The sequence below is a fragment of the Nerophis lumbriciformis genome, linkage group LG02 (assembly GCF_033978685.3).
Source record: "Nerophis lumbriciformis linkage group LG02, RoL_Nlum_v2.1, whole genome shotgun sequence".
Taxonomy (NCBI): domain Eukaryota; kingdom Metazoa; phylum Chordata; class Actinopteri; order Syngnathiformes; family Syngnathidae; genus Nerophis; species Nerophis lumbriciformis.
In genome coordinates, this window is record NC_084549.2 from 40,936,861 (window position 1) to 40,951,499 (window position 14,639).

Here is a 14,639-nt window from a genome sequence, read left to right on the forward strand (position 1 = left end):
TTCCACATCCACGTCCTGACGTATGCTTGACTCACCTGTTGACTTGAACATTATTGACACTCTTCTTACATGTACTGTCGATATCAAGTCTTGGATGGCTGCTAATTTTCTCCAGCTTAACCAGGGTTATTAGTTAACCAGGACTTGGTTAGTAGTCCCAAAATTCAGAGAGCGAGGTTTAAAGCTAAGCTCCAAGCAGGTTAAAAGTTTGACTTTAAACCACACATCACGTCCATGACTATGACAGGTTTTTACCATTTAAGGGGGAACTGCACTTATTTTGTGAATTTTGCCAATCGTTCACAGTCATTATGAGAGACAAGAAGACAAAATTTTAGGGTTTTCTTTTGCATTCTAACATATAAAAATCGTCTCGTTCTTGGTAGCGAGCAATGCCGCTAATGGGAGCAATCAGTTCTACCTATAAATCACTTTAAAAATGCATTAAAAACATCAACAATACATCATTTATGTTTTGTAACCTGTAAAATAACCAAAATGTAGCGACATTGTTATTGTAAGAGCAAACACTGAAGAACTCTTTTTCTATCGTAGTAACACTTTGGCATGCTTCGGTATTAGCCGTTGAAGCTAACTACGGCAAGAGATAAGCTAGCTTGTACGTCAGCATGAAACGAGTTTGAGTTTGTCATACACAAAACAATGCGATTAGATACCAATACGTACTGACTGAAAAACATGAACAATCATATTACAGTATCTGTAAAGTATAGACAGCGTATGTACTGTAGTTGTAATAACACACGACGTGCTGCATGTATCATGATCAATATTATCATGACTCACTCCATGGACTTGGTCTGTTTGGTCCAGCTGGCCAGTTACGTTTTTTCTGGTTTATTAGGGTAAGCACTTCATTTATGTTGAAATAGCTTGGCTCCAAGTCACTTTTACCTCATTCTCTCGGCTTCCGTCTGCTCCAACGTCTCATCCTCCCTTTGTGCTTGCTTCTTTAACCAGCAGTTCATCCTCCGTATATTCAGCTTCAAAAAGATAAGGTTGTGAATCCTCATTTGTCCACACAATGTTGCCAGAAGTCGGACGTGTGCTGCTATGGAAATGGAAATGAATGCGGTTGAATTGATTGAAATGATGAAAATACGGTCAATATTGTACATATTACATATTGTTATGAACTTGTATGTTACTACATTATATATCATATACATTATATGAAGTTGTTTTAGAGGGCTTTGAAGGCTACAATGGTGACTCCTATCAGCCGCATCTTGCAAGCATTTTTTCTTATCATCTTCAAAATCCTGAAAAAAAAAGACGTGTCCTCTCTCTTATGTTTGTTAACGATAGGCAAAATTCCAAAAAAAAGTGCAGTTCCCCTTTAAGGAACTTTGCCGAGCCAATACATAGATTTTAGTCCATGCTTTTGTTACAAAACAAATTGACTGTTGCAACACTGTCCGGGAGAATTATTAATCAGATGGAATTGTTCCAAATCTCGGCTGCCCAGGAACCAGAAAGACAAAGTACTTCAGACCAGTTCTCAAATGTCTGCCTTGGCTGCCTGGGAGTCTCAGAATGGATTTTAGAAATACTTGGATTGGCTTTTAATATTTTAATGCTTTCAACATATGAACTTTCTTGAACTCTCAGGTCCTCAGGTACTAATATTTGAACAATCCCAAAATCTGAACCAGAACTCACGGTGAAGCCTCTTTCCGAGACCACAACCACCGTCTGTGAAGCAGGCGGCCTGAGGATCTAAAGTCAGCTGCAAATGTAAAGTAAAGTCAACTTCAAATCAATCTTTTTGGCCAAGCTTTGAATTGAAGATGATTTCGACCTATAGTTTTCATTTCATTTTATTTCATAGTTCTTTTTGATTTGATTTTAATTGTGGGTCAATGTCATCTCTGTTGCTAGATGTGCACCTTGTATGTGTGAAAACATGATGGATTGATTGGGAGACAAAGAAGTGAAAAAGGTTCGCCTAAAACTGATGCAATCCTACCTCAGTGGAACTAAGCAGAAGGCACGCATACTTTATTCTTATTTCAATAGTTTGCCATGGAAACACATGGAAAGATCAAAGGTCATAGAAGAGATTGTGTTCATGATGGATAATGCCAGGGACAGTTAAGGACAACGCAAACAACCTTGTTCCTGTTTACATTTGAAAAGAAACGTTAAAATGATTGGATGTTATTAAACAAGAAAGTACACAGTTATTAACTATAAATTTACATATGTACTGTTGATCGATATTGAAACGTGTTCATTAGGCGGTTTTGACAGGCCGGAGAGGAATGTTGTTATGTAACTGAGCATAGAGAATAAACTTGCTGTCCTGGCTCAACCAGATTGCAACACATTTACTGGATTTGACAAAATAGTTTTAATAAAGGACACCATTGTGTTATGTTGTCCTGCATTGCCATAATTGGTGTTAAAGTCATGTGTGTCATGAGTTGTTACTTCAATATGCTCAGAAAATTTAAGAAGATGTCACTCATGGCGTACAACAATGCTTCTCAACAAAAGAAGAGAAATATAACCTTTTGCATATCAGTATGTGGAATTGAATTATGGAATGGATTAAGCAAATAAATCAAACAAAGTACTGTTATGATGCAGTTTGAAAAAACTGTTCAAAGTACAAAGAAGAAGAATCCTGATAAACTTTTGAAACTCCATTGAAAAATGAGATATTCTTATTCGTCTCATGATGTGAATTACAATTTATTTAACTTTGTATTGAGAATGTTATTAGTTAGTATTTATTGATTTAAAGTGTGTACAAATTGAGAACAGGAAGTGAACAAATGTGTGGGATTAAATAAGTTATGTTTCTTCCAACTCCTTTTCAGACATGTTGTCGATATATGTGATGTATCATATTGTAACTGCATGCATGTTTGAAATTAATTTACACTATAAACCATTACCCTTGACTGAAGAAATAGACCACAAACCGGTGTCCACTGTGGTGGACATTTGTGTGTGGCGTACGGAGCTGTGGCTATCCGAAAGTTATTCCTCTGGAGAAAAAAAAGGAATAGATAAAAAACAGTATAGTGGACGATTGTGTTTTGCAAAACTGAGCAATTTTTTTTATTTTTTTTACAAAAGTTGTAAATCTGATTTAAGAAATAGACCTAAATCAGATGTCCACTGTAGTGGACGTTATGTGTTTTGCAAAACTGAGCTATTTAATTTCCCGAAGGTTGTCCATCTGACTACAATCAGACCAAAAACAAAGGTTCACTACAGTGGACATTTGTGTTTTGCAAAACAGAGCTATTTTTTTATGACAGTTGTAAATCTGACAAAAGACATAGGCCAAAATCAGATGTCCACTGTGGTTGAAATGTGTGTTTTGCAAAACAGAGCAATTAATTTTTTATTTTTTTTATGAAAGTCGTAAATCTGACTAAAGAAAAAGATCAAAATCAGTTGTCCACCATAGTGGACGTTTTTGTTTTGCAAAACTGAGCGTTTTTTTTGTTTTTTTGTTTTTATTTTTAATGACAGTTATAAATCTGACAAAAGACATAGGCCAAAATCAGATGTCCACTGTAGTGGACGTTATGTGTTTTGCAAAACTGAGCTACTTTTTTCCCCCGAAAGTTGTCCATAAGACTAAAATCAGACCAAAACAAAGGTTCACTACAGTGGACATTTGTGTTATGCATAATAGGGTATTTTTTTTCACTGTTGTAATGCTGAATAATGAAATAGAACAAAACAGTTGTCCACTGTGGTGGACATTTGTGTTTTGCAAAACAGAGCTATTTTTTTTTTTAATGACAGTTGTACATCTGACCAAAAGTATCCATCCATCCATTTTCTACCGCTTATTCCCTTCGAGGTCGCGGGGGGCACTGGAGCCTATCTCAGCTACAATCGGGCGGAAGGCGGGGTACACCCTGGACAAGTCGCCACTTCATCACAGGGCCAACACAGATAGACAGACAACATTCACACTCACATTCACACACTAGGGCCAATTTAGTGTTGCCAATCAACCTATCCCCAGGTGCATGTCTTTGGAGGTGGGAGGGAACCCACGCAGTCATGACAGTTGTAAATCTGACAAAAGACATAGACCAAAATCAGATGTCCACTGTAGTGGACGTTGGTGTTTTGCATAACACGGCTATTTTTTTCCTAACTGGTGTAAGTCCAACTTAGAAATAGAAGCAAAAACCAAGCCATAGTTGCCAGGAAGCTATACTGCAGTGTTGGGTGCACTGCCCAAATGAGTGAGGTTCGATTCCCCCACCCCCTTGGAGCGCTTCCCACTGTGTCACTAATGGTGTTTGCTTGCTCTGCTCACTGCTGTGATGGCTCAATGCACAAGAACATCTCTCAATGTGCTGCAGTGTGGTACACTCCTGCAAAGTCCACCCGCAATAACAAACATAGTGTTGAATTAACACACCTAATAAAAACTATTATATTTGAAAAGGCAGACTTTTTTATTCGGCTCATGTGCTATATTTCATTTGATTGTTGTTTAATTCATATTCTGCCAGCATGCTTCACCATCACCACACCTTCCAGCCTAAATACTTACCAGCATTTGGGGTAACGCTGTCATGGAAGCTTTTGCTATCCACGCTTTCGCCTCCCAGCCTTTTCCCTGCAAGGATCTTGTCAGACAAGCTGGGCTTGCACGAGAGTTAATTATGGCCACAGCTTGCATGGAAGCATATCATTAGCAGTAATTGCACACAGAATCCCACCGCCATTTGCCTCTCCTTCTTCTCCCACATTTACATCGCACTCATCCATGAAGGAGGGAGCGCAATTCTTCTTTCCTTCTGGCAAGAATTGAAGGACAAAAAGTGGCGGCTGCCATGTGAGAGCGTGTTTCAGGGGGGAGTCGCTCTGCATTTAGGTTTGGGAGCGAGCCTCGCTTGATTGAGGCCTCGTGTGAGCATGGAGGACTCAGGAAAGACAGGCTTACTGCGCCATGTTTGTTGTGCAGGTATGCGCACGGATATAAGCGCACGTATGTGTTTCTGTGTCAACATCCTGCAGGCAGCTGTTCTCTCCTGCTTAGTAGCAGAACCGGTTCGTACGTGCTGAATTTAAGATCTGGTCATGTGTGGCAGCACATCAACACGTCACACCTACATGTTTTTTTTTAGGTATGTACAGTATATGTGTGTATATAAATATAAATGTGTATGTATGTATATATATTCAATGTTAATGTAACTGAGTGTACAATGGACCCAACATTAGGTACACCTTGTTCTTATGCTTTCTGAGCTCACTTTGTTCACTGCTCGCTGTACATATCCTACCAAGTCAGACCAACACTGTTTCAATGTCCAATTTTTTTCAGATGATATACAAACCCGTTTCCATATGAGTTGGGAAATTGTGTTAGATGTAAATATAAACGGAATACAATGATTTGCAAATCATTTTCAACCCATATTCAGTTGAATATGCTACAAAGACAACATTTTTGATGTTCAAACTGATAAACATTTTTTTGTTGTTGCAAATAATCATTAACTTTAGAATTTGATGCCAGCAGCACGTGACAAAAAAGTTGGGAAAGGTGGCAATGAATACTGATAAAGTTGAGGAATGCTCATTAAACACCTATTTGGAACATCCCACAGGTGAACAGGCAAATTGGGAACAGGTGGGTGCCATGATTGGGTATAAAAGTAGATTCCATGAAATGCTCAGTCATTCACAAACAAGGATGGGGCGAGGGTCACCACTTTGTCAACAAATGCGTGAGCAAATTGTTGAACAGCTATTGCAAGGAATTTAGGGATTTCACCATCTACGGTCCGTAATATCATCAAAGGGTTCAGAGAATCCGGAGAAATCACTGCACGTATATATATATATATATATATATAATAAAAAAAATATATATATATATAGCTAGAATTCACTGAAAGTCAAGTATTTCTTATATATATATATATATATATATATATATATATATATATATATATATATATATATGAAATACTTGACTTGGTGAATTCTAGCTGTAAATATACTCCTTCCCTCTTAACCACGCCCCCAACCACGCCCCCGCACCCCGACCACCTCCCGAAATCGGAGGTCTCAAGGTTGGCAAGAATGGATGTATGTACTATTATTATTGCTCATTTTTGGGGTTTTCTTTGTGCTTTACTTTGTAGCTGTATGTAGAAATGGTGCCGCTGAAGTGGCAGCTGGTTGCATCAGCTCTGTGCTCTGTTAATGTCTTTTGTGTTCTTTAATGTTTCCTTCTTGTTTTCATGTTTTTTTCACCTCACTTTGTGTGCACCTCTTGAATCTGCACTGCAACAACATAATTCCTGTCACGGCGCATGCGCAATACCGCATGCCATCCGCAGCAAGCGTAGCCGGCACCTCCGCTAGAAGCGCGCCGGGACACGCCCCTGCTCATTCTTCCCGCATCGCAGCCACGCGCCTCCACGGCTGCAGGCAATCAGCAATCTGCACACATGGGTCTGATGAGGGCAGAGGGCATAAAGACCAGCGGACCCGAAAATCCAGTGCCGGAACGTAGTTCATTCTTGTAGTAAGCATCCCGTTTCTGGCTTCCCTCCTCGTACCTGCTCTCTCTATGCTTTCCCTCTGCCTGTGTCTTATGTCCTCTGTGTTCCTCGCAGTATTTCCTCAGTATCCTGTGATCTAGCTGTGCGCCTCGACTTCCCACCGGACTTTGGACTGCTTTCCTCGATCCTCGACCCCCGCTTGGACATGGACCTCGTCGCCTCTCTCCAGACCCCGATCTCTCGCTTGCCCACGGACTGTCTTCTTGCCTTGACCCTCTGGACTGTCGAAGGATTCATCCAACACGCACAAACAACAACCTCTGGTAACATTTACATTGCTAAATCTTCACATCGTCTTGCACCATTCACTTAGAGTAGCATACACACCCCAACATATCATCAGCTTCAATAAACCTATTGAACTGATCCCTGCCATTGTGTCGTCTCCTTCCCCCGCCGTACGTAACAATTTCCCCGTTGTGGGATAAATAAAGTAAATCCTATCCTATACTACTTTCTTGAACTCACTTCAACTCCAAATTAAGGGTATTAGAAATTGTCGGATCAACTGCATCATGTATAATAAAAGTGTATATGTAGACTACTCACAAAAAGTGAAGATGCTAAAATGCAACCTAGTAAATCATTGCTATTTACAGGAGTTTCGTTCAGAAACCACCTGTAACGTGGTGGTTGCATGGTGATGCGCGGATTGTTCTTCCAAGCGATGCAGCAGGAACTCCGGAGACAAAGGTGCAGGTAGGAAATTATTTATTCCTATAAATCATTCAAAAGAAATACAAAAACGAACAAAACAAGCGTGCCTATAGCATGGGAAACTAACGGAATAGCTCACAAGGAAAACAAAGCATATGCACAAGAAAACGCAAAAGGCAAAGCTTAGTTCAGTAATCCAGAGTAACACACGTAACCGTTGCATGAGAGCAAACAAAACAGCCAGACCGGGTGTGGCGAAAGGCAGGACTAAAATAGCTCTCTGGTTAGTGCCCAGGAACAGGTGAGTGTCCCGAACACTAATCAGAGGCAGGTGACACTAATCAGCACCCATGGCAACTAAAACACAAACCTAGGGGTGCTGAAAACGAAAAGTGAGGGAAATGAAAACAAAACAAACACGATCTGGGCAGAGGATCATGACAGTACCCTTTTCTGTCTACACACATTGTGTGCGCTGTCGAATCTGCTCTCAAAACCAGCAATACCAGCTGTTTTTTTTATTCATTAGTACCGCAATACTATACTAGTACCGGTATACCGTCCAACCATATTTCAAACGCGATCCCGAAAATCAGTAGCAACCTCGGGGGGAGAAAGACTGAATGAGAACCTGCGGAAAAACAGAGAAAGAAGATCAAAGAGAGGAACAGATGGTACGCCAGTAGTATTCTATTGTGTCCTCTTCTACTGATGTTTTCCTCAAGACGCTTGAGAAAATTCTGAAAGAGCATGAAGAAACAGACTATGGTGTCTATGGAAGAGCGGGGAAGTCGGGAAATATTATTTTTTTGCTAATAATGTTAACCATATCAGTTTTAAAGTAACCATGAACTAGGGCAGGGGTCGGCAACCCAAAATGTTGAAAGAGCCATATTGGACCAAAAATACAAAAACAAATCTGTCTGGAGCCACAAAAAATTAAAAGCCATAGTGTGTCATGAGATATAAATTGAATTAAGAGGACCTAAAGGAAAATAAATGGCCTCAAATATAGCTACAAATGAGGCATAATGACGCAATATGTACATATAGCTAGCCTAAATAGCATGTTAGCATCGATTAGCTTGCAGTCATGCAGTGACCAAATATGCCCGATTAGCACTCCACACAAGTCAATAACATCAACAAAACTCACATTTGTGCATTCACGCACAACATTAAAAGTTTGGTGGACAAAATGAGACAGAAAAAGAAGTGGCATAAAACACGTCCTAGAAAGTCGGAGAAAGTTGTACATGTAAACAAACTACGGTGAGTTCAAGGACCGCCAAAATTAGTAGGACAAAACGGCGCCCGCCAAATACTCGAATCAGTGAAGCATGTTTAATACAAACGGTAATTTATAACAATTAGGGAGGTTTGTGTCATGTTTGTTATTAAAACAAAAAAAAAAATTTTTCCCCCTCATCTTTTTCCATTTTTCATACATTTTTGAAAACGCTCCAGAGAGCCACTAGGGCGGCGCTAAAGAGCCGCATGCGGTTGCCGACCCCCAAACTAGGGCAACAAAAACATGCAATCAAGTAATCAAAATAATAGTTTTACATTCCTTTATCCACAACGTCTATGCGGGGAACTGGCTCCAGCTCTGTAGATGACGTCACACCAAGAGGGAACAACATATTGAGTCTGGCGATGGAAAGGAGGTGTTCTAAGTACAATTAGGTATCTGCCCAATTACTCAAACTAATTGATATTATGGGAAATTACTTCTACATTAATTTTCAGGAGCAAAAAGTACAAACCCTGTTTCCATATGAGTTGGGAAATTGTGTTGGATGTAAATATAAACGGAATACAATGATTTGCAAATCATTATCAACCCATATTCAGTTGAATATGCTACAAAGACAACATATTTGATGTTCAAACTGATAAACATTTTTTTTTTTTTTTTTGCAAATAATCATTAACTTTAGAATTTGATGCCAGCAACACGTGACAAAGAAGTTGGGAAAGGTGGCAATAAATACTGATAAAGTTGAGGAATGCTCATCAAACACTTATTTGGAACATCCCACAGGTAAACAGGCAAATTGGGAACAGGTGGGTGCCATGATTGGGTATAAAAGTAGATTCCATGAAATGCTCAGTCATTCACAAACAAGGATGGGTCGAGCGTCACCACTTTGTCAACAAATGCGTGAGCAAATTGTTGAACAGTTTAAGAAAAAACTTTCTCAACCAGCTATTGCAAGGAATTTAGGGATTTCACCATCTACGGTCCGTAATATCATCAAAGGTTCAGAGAATCTGGAGAAATCACTGCACGTAAGCAGCTAAGCCCGTGACCTTCAATCCCTCAGGCTGTACTGCATCAACAAGCGACATCAGTGTGTAAAGGATATCACCACATGGGCTCAGGAACACTTCAGAAACCCACTGTCAGTAACTACAGTTGGTCGCTACATCTGTAAGTGCAAGTTAAAACTCTCCTATGCAAGGCGAAAATCGTTTATCAACAACACCCAGAAACGCCATCGGACTGAAACAAAGTGGAAAAGTGTTCTGCGGTCTGACGAGTCCACATTTCAAATTGTTTTTGGAAACTGTGAACGTTGTGTCCTCCGGACCAAAGAGGAAAAGAACCATCCAGATTGTTATAGGCGCAAAGTTGAAAAGCCAGCATCTGTGATGGTATGGGAGTGTATTAGTGCCCAAGACATGGGTAACTTACACATCTGTGAAGACACCATTAATGCTGAAAGGTACATACAGGTTTTGGAGCAACATATGTTGCCATCCAAGCAACGTTACCATGGACGCCCCTGCTTATTTCAGCAAGACAATGCCAAGCCACGTGTTACATCAACGTGGCTTCATAGTAAAAGAGTGCGGGTACTAAACTGGCCTGCCTGTAGTCCAGACCTGTCTCCCATTGAAAATGTGTGGCGCATTATGAAGCCTAAAATACCACAACGGAGACCCCCGGACTGTTGAACAACTTACCGGTAAGCTGTACATCAAGCAAGAATGGGAAAGAATTCCACCTGAGAAGCTTAAAAAATGTGTCTCCTCAGTTCCCAAACGTTTACTGTAATGTTGTGTCGTTCGCGAACGATTCGTTCGAACGAACGAATCTTTTGAGTGAACGTACTGAACCGAATCACTTCATGAACTGATTCGTTCCTTTCTCAGTTCAGTTGAGCTCCGCCGCGACCATGCCGGTATGAGTGGAACTGGCGCATTCTGTGACGTCGGCGAACGACGCAGCCAGCTACTCATCATGGGGGCGGGGGGAGGGACTGAGCGAACGATTCTTTCACCGCGGATTAACGACATGAATCACTCAGTGAACGACAACGCTCTCGCTCTCTGCTCTGCTTGCCCCAATGCCGCGGGTGATTCTCCTCCCGTTGCGGGGATATGTTTCATGCCATTGGCATCCGCTCTCCATTCATTCTCCAAGCTAACGGCTAATGTTGACTCAAGCCACATGAAAACAAACACACACATTATCTCAACACATAAAGTTATGAGAGTAGAGGAGACAGAAAGAAAGTCAGTGCAGGGCAAGGCTGAGCAGCAGCGACGCGAGGGGGAGGGGCGGGGGGTAAAGTGTAGGGCAGGCTGTTTGAGAAGATTTAAAATAAAAATAATAACTAATGTATGTACATATACATGGGCTATTATTTATCTTGATTTTTATATTATTTAAGCTATTTATTTTCTTTTTTATTGCATATTTAAGTTGATATTTCCATTTTTATATTTTTAAATGTAAGCTACAGAAATTGTAGTTTTAATGTTGGCTTTTCTGGCACTTGGTTTAATATTTGTTTTGTTTTATTTAAGGTAGCCTATTTATTTTCTTTTTGTTTGCACATTTAAGTTTACATTTTCTTTGCTACAGAACATTTAGTTTTTATTTTGGCATTTGTTAAGCGTTTCTTAATTTAATATTTGTTTTTGCACTAAACAAACTAGGCCTATTTATTTAACTGTTGATTGCAAGCATTTTAGTAGGCTATTACCATTTTTTTTAATTTCCCACTTTTATTTATTTCTTATTTTCATTTCAGTGCAATAAAACATATTTAACAACCAAGACATTTAGTCACATTTTGTTTATTGGACAGGCCGGAAACGCACACAGTGTTTTTAAATGTAACGGAATCTCTACAGCTGCAATGTCTGTTAATTTGCGAACGTCAAGGGGAGTCTGTCAGGGCAGAGAGCGATTCACGTCTGTCGCCCTCTGGCCCACAGAACTGTAGCTGCTACTGCACAAGTGATTCAGTGATTCGCCGACCTGCGCACAGAACTGCTGCTGCAGAAGTGATTCGGTGATTCGCCGACCCGCGCACAGAACTGGTACTGCACAAGTGATTCGGTGATTCGCCGACCTGCGCACAGAACTGGTACTGTACAAGTGATTCGGTGATTCGCCGACCTGCGCACAGAACTGGTACTGCACAAGTGATTCGGTGATTCGCCGACCTGCGCACAGAACTGCTGCTGCAGAAGTGATTTGGTGATTCGCCGACCTGCACACAGAACTGCTGCTGCAGAAGTGATTCAGGTTCACGTACTGAACTGTGCTATCTGTGGCGCTGTGTCAGTCACTCACTGCCTGGTGTACTGCATGCACAGAGCTGTGTAGGGACTCGCGTTCACCCTATTTGCTGCTTCTCCCACGAATGTCTGCACTGTACTGTACTACGTACGCCCCCCCCCCCCCCCCCTCCTTTTTTGGGGGGGGGGGGGGGGGGGGGGGGGGGGTGTGATTCGGTGAACGAATTTTTTGAAAGAATAAATTTAAGGAACTGATTCTAGTGATTCAGTACAGTCAAAAGAACTGCCGATCCCATCACTAGTTTACTGAGTGTTGTTAAAAGGAAAGGCCATGTAACACAGTGGTGAACATGTCCTTTCCCAACTACTTTGGAACGTGCTGCAGCCATGAAATTCTAAGTTAATTATTATTGGCAAAAAAAAAATTGAGTTTATGAGTTTGAACATCTAATATCTTGTCTTTGTAGCATATTCAACTGAATATGGGTTGAAAATGATTTGCAAATCATTGTATTCCGTTTGAATTTACATCTAACACAATTTCCCAACTCATATGGAAACGGGGTTTGTACATAAAAAGAAGTTGTTAGTGACACCTTGGTCATTCGGACTCATTTGGTCCTTTAATTGTTTTTAACTTTTGAATGTTTAACTCTTCAATATTTCAGTACTTTATCTAAGTGTCAGGAGCCGCTTTGGCAGCGTAATTTGGCCCCAAAGCAGAGATCCGGGTAAAAGTCAACACAAAAAGATTTAACAAAAGGCAGCACAGAAATGTGGAGAAACTCAAAACAACAACACAAGGATACTGTGAAAAACTACGTTTGAGAAAAACACGGTACAAAAAAGGGCAAAACTACCAAACAATAACAGGGAAAAGGGGGAACAGGTCAAAAGTCAAAAGTCACTTGACAAGACAGGCAAAGGGTCAACAAGTTAACACAGGGCTGGCATCGAACTCAGATCCTGGAACAGGCATGGCAGAGGAACAATCCAGTGACCAGAGTTGAAACAGCATGATCGCAGATGCAGTCGGGTGTGGGATAGTGGCTCCGCCCCAGGAACACCAAATATGGGCTGTGCAGTAGAAGACATGTTCAGAGCGGCGCTGACAAAGATCTATGAATCGATCAGTACATTCTCATACAAAGTAGGATTTCTGGTTTCTCTTTAGCCGTGTTGAAATTTTCCTTCGAAAGCTGAACCTTACGAAAAGTGGGGCATATAAAAACCAAGCTACTTACAAACCCCGTTTCCATATGATTTGGGAAATTGTGTTGGATGTAATTATAAACGAAATACAATGATTTGCAAATTCTTTTCAACCCATATTCAATTGAATGCACTACAAAGACAAGATATTTGATGTTCAAACTCATAAACTTTATTTTTTTTTTGCAAATAATAATTAATTTAGAATTTCATGGCTGCAACACGTGACAAAGTAGTTGGGAAAGGGCATGTTCACCACTGTGTTACATGGCCTTTCCTTTTAACAACACTCAGTAAACGTTTGGGAACTGAGGAGACACATTTTTTAAGCTTCTCAGGTGGAATTCTTTCCCATTCTTGCTTGATGTACAGCTTAAGTTGTTCAACAGTCTCCGTTGTGGTATTTTAGGCTTCATAATGCGCCACACATTTTCAATGGGAGACAGGTCTGGACTACAGGCAGGCCAGTCTAGTACCCGCACTCTTTTACTATGAAGCCACGTTGATATAACACGTGGCTTGGCATTGTCTTGCTGAAATAAGCAGGGGCGTCCATGGTAACGTTGCTTGGATGGTAACATATGTTGCCCCAAAACCTGTATGTACCTTTCAGCATTAATGGCGCCTTCACAGATGTGTAAGTTACCTATGTCTTGGGCACTAATACACCCCCATACCATCACACATGCTGGCTTTTCAACTTTGCGCCTATAACAATCTGAATGGTTCTTTTCCTCTTTTGTCCGGAGGACACGACGTCCACAGTTTCCAAAAACAATTTGAAATGTGGACTCGTCAGACCACAGAACACTTTTCTACTGTGATATCCCTTACACACTGATGTCGCTTGTTGATGCAGTACAGCCTGAGTGATCAAAGGTCACGGGCTTAGCTGTTTATGTGCAGTGATTTCTCCAGATTCTCTGAACCCTTTGATGATATTACGGACCGTAGATGGTGAAATCCCTAAATTCCTTGCAATAGCTGGTTGAGAAAGGTTTTTCTTAAACTGTTCAACAATTTGCTCACGCATTTGTTGACAAAGTGGTGATCCTCGCTCCATCCTTGTTTGTGAATGACTGAACATTTCATGGAATCTACTTTTATACCCAATCATGGCACCCACCTGTTCCCAATTAGCCTGCACACATGTGGGATGTTCCAAATAAGTGTTTGATGAGCATTCCTCAACTTTATCAGTATTTATTGCCACCTTTCCCAACTTCTTTGTCACGTGTTGCTGGCATCAAATTCTAAAGTTAATGATTATTTGCAAAAAAAATTTTTTTTATCAGTTTGAACATCAAATATGTTTTCTTTGTAGCATATTCAACTGAATATGGGTTGAAAAGGATTTGCAAATCATTGTACTCCGTTTATATTTACATCTAACCTAATTTCCCAACTCATATGGAAACGGGGCTTGTAATTACATCATACAATATGTGTCCAGCATTAATACAAAAAAATGCAGGCTACCTAAATCTTCAATGAGTTAAAAGTGATTAAAGGAGCACTTTTGGACATGTGTTGTGAAAAAAGCTGCAGACCTCAGCTCACATCACAAACAAATGCGACCAAAGGGCAATTTTAGCAGATTGCAGCTATTTCTTTGAGGCTGTTTTACTCACATCTATGAATAAAATCTAATCT

The 14,639-nt window shown here is 40.4% G+C and overlaps 1 long non-coding RNA gene across 1 annotated transcript; it reads left to right on the forward strand.

Moving 5' to 3' along the window:
- The first annotated feature begins 1,513 nt into the window (after positions 1 to 1,513).
- LOC133607914 (uncharacterized) lies at positions 1,514 to 7,031 on the forward strand. Its single transcript, XR_009815463.1, has 3 exons — positions 1,514 to 1,758; positions 6,357 to 6,544; positions 6,636 to 7,031. It is a non-coding gene; the product is annotated as an uncharacterized lncRNA (long non-coding RNA).
- The last annotated feature ends 7,608 nt before the right edge of the window (positions 7,032 to 14,639 follow it).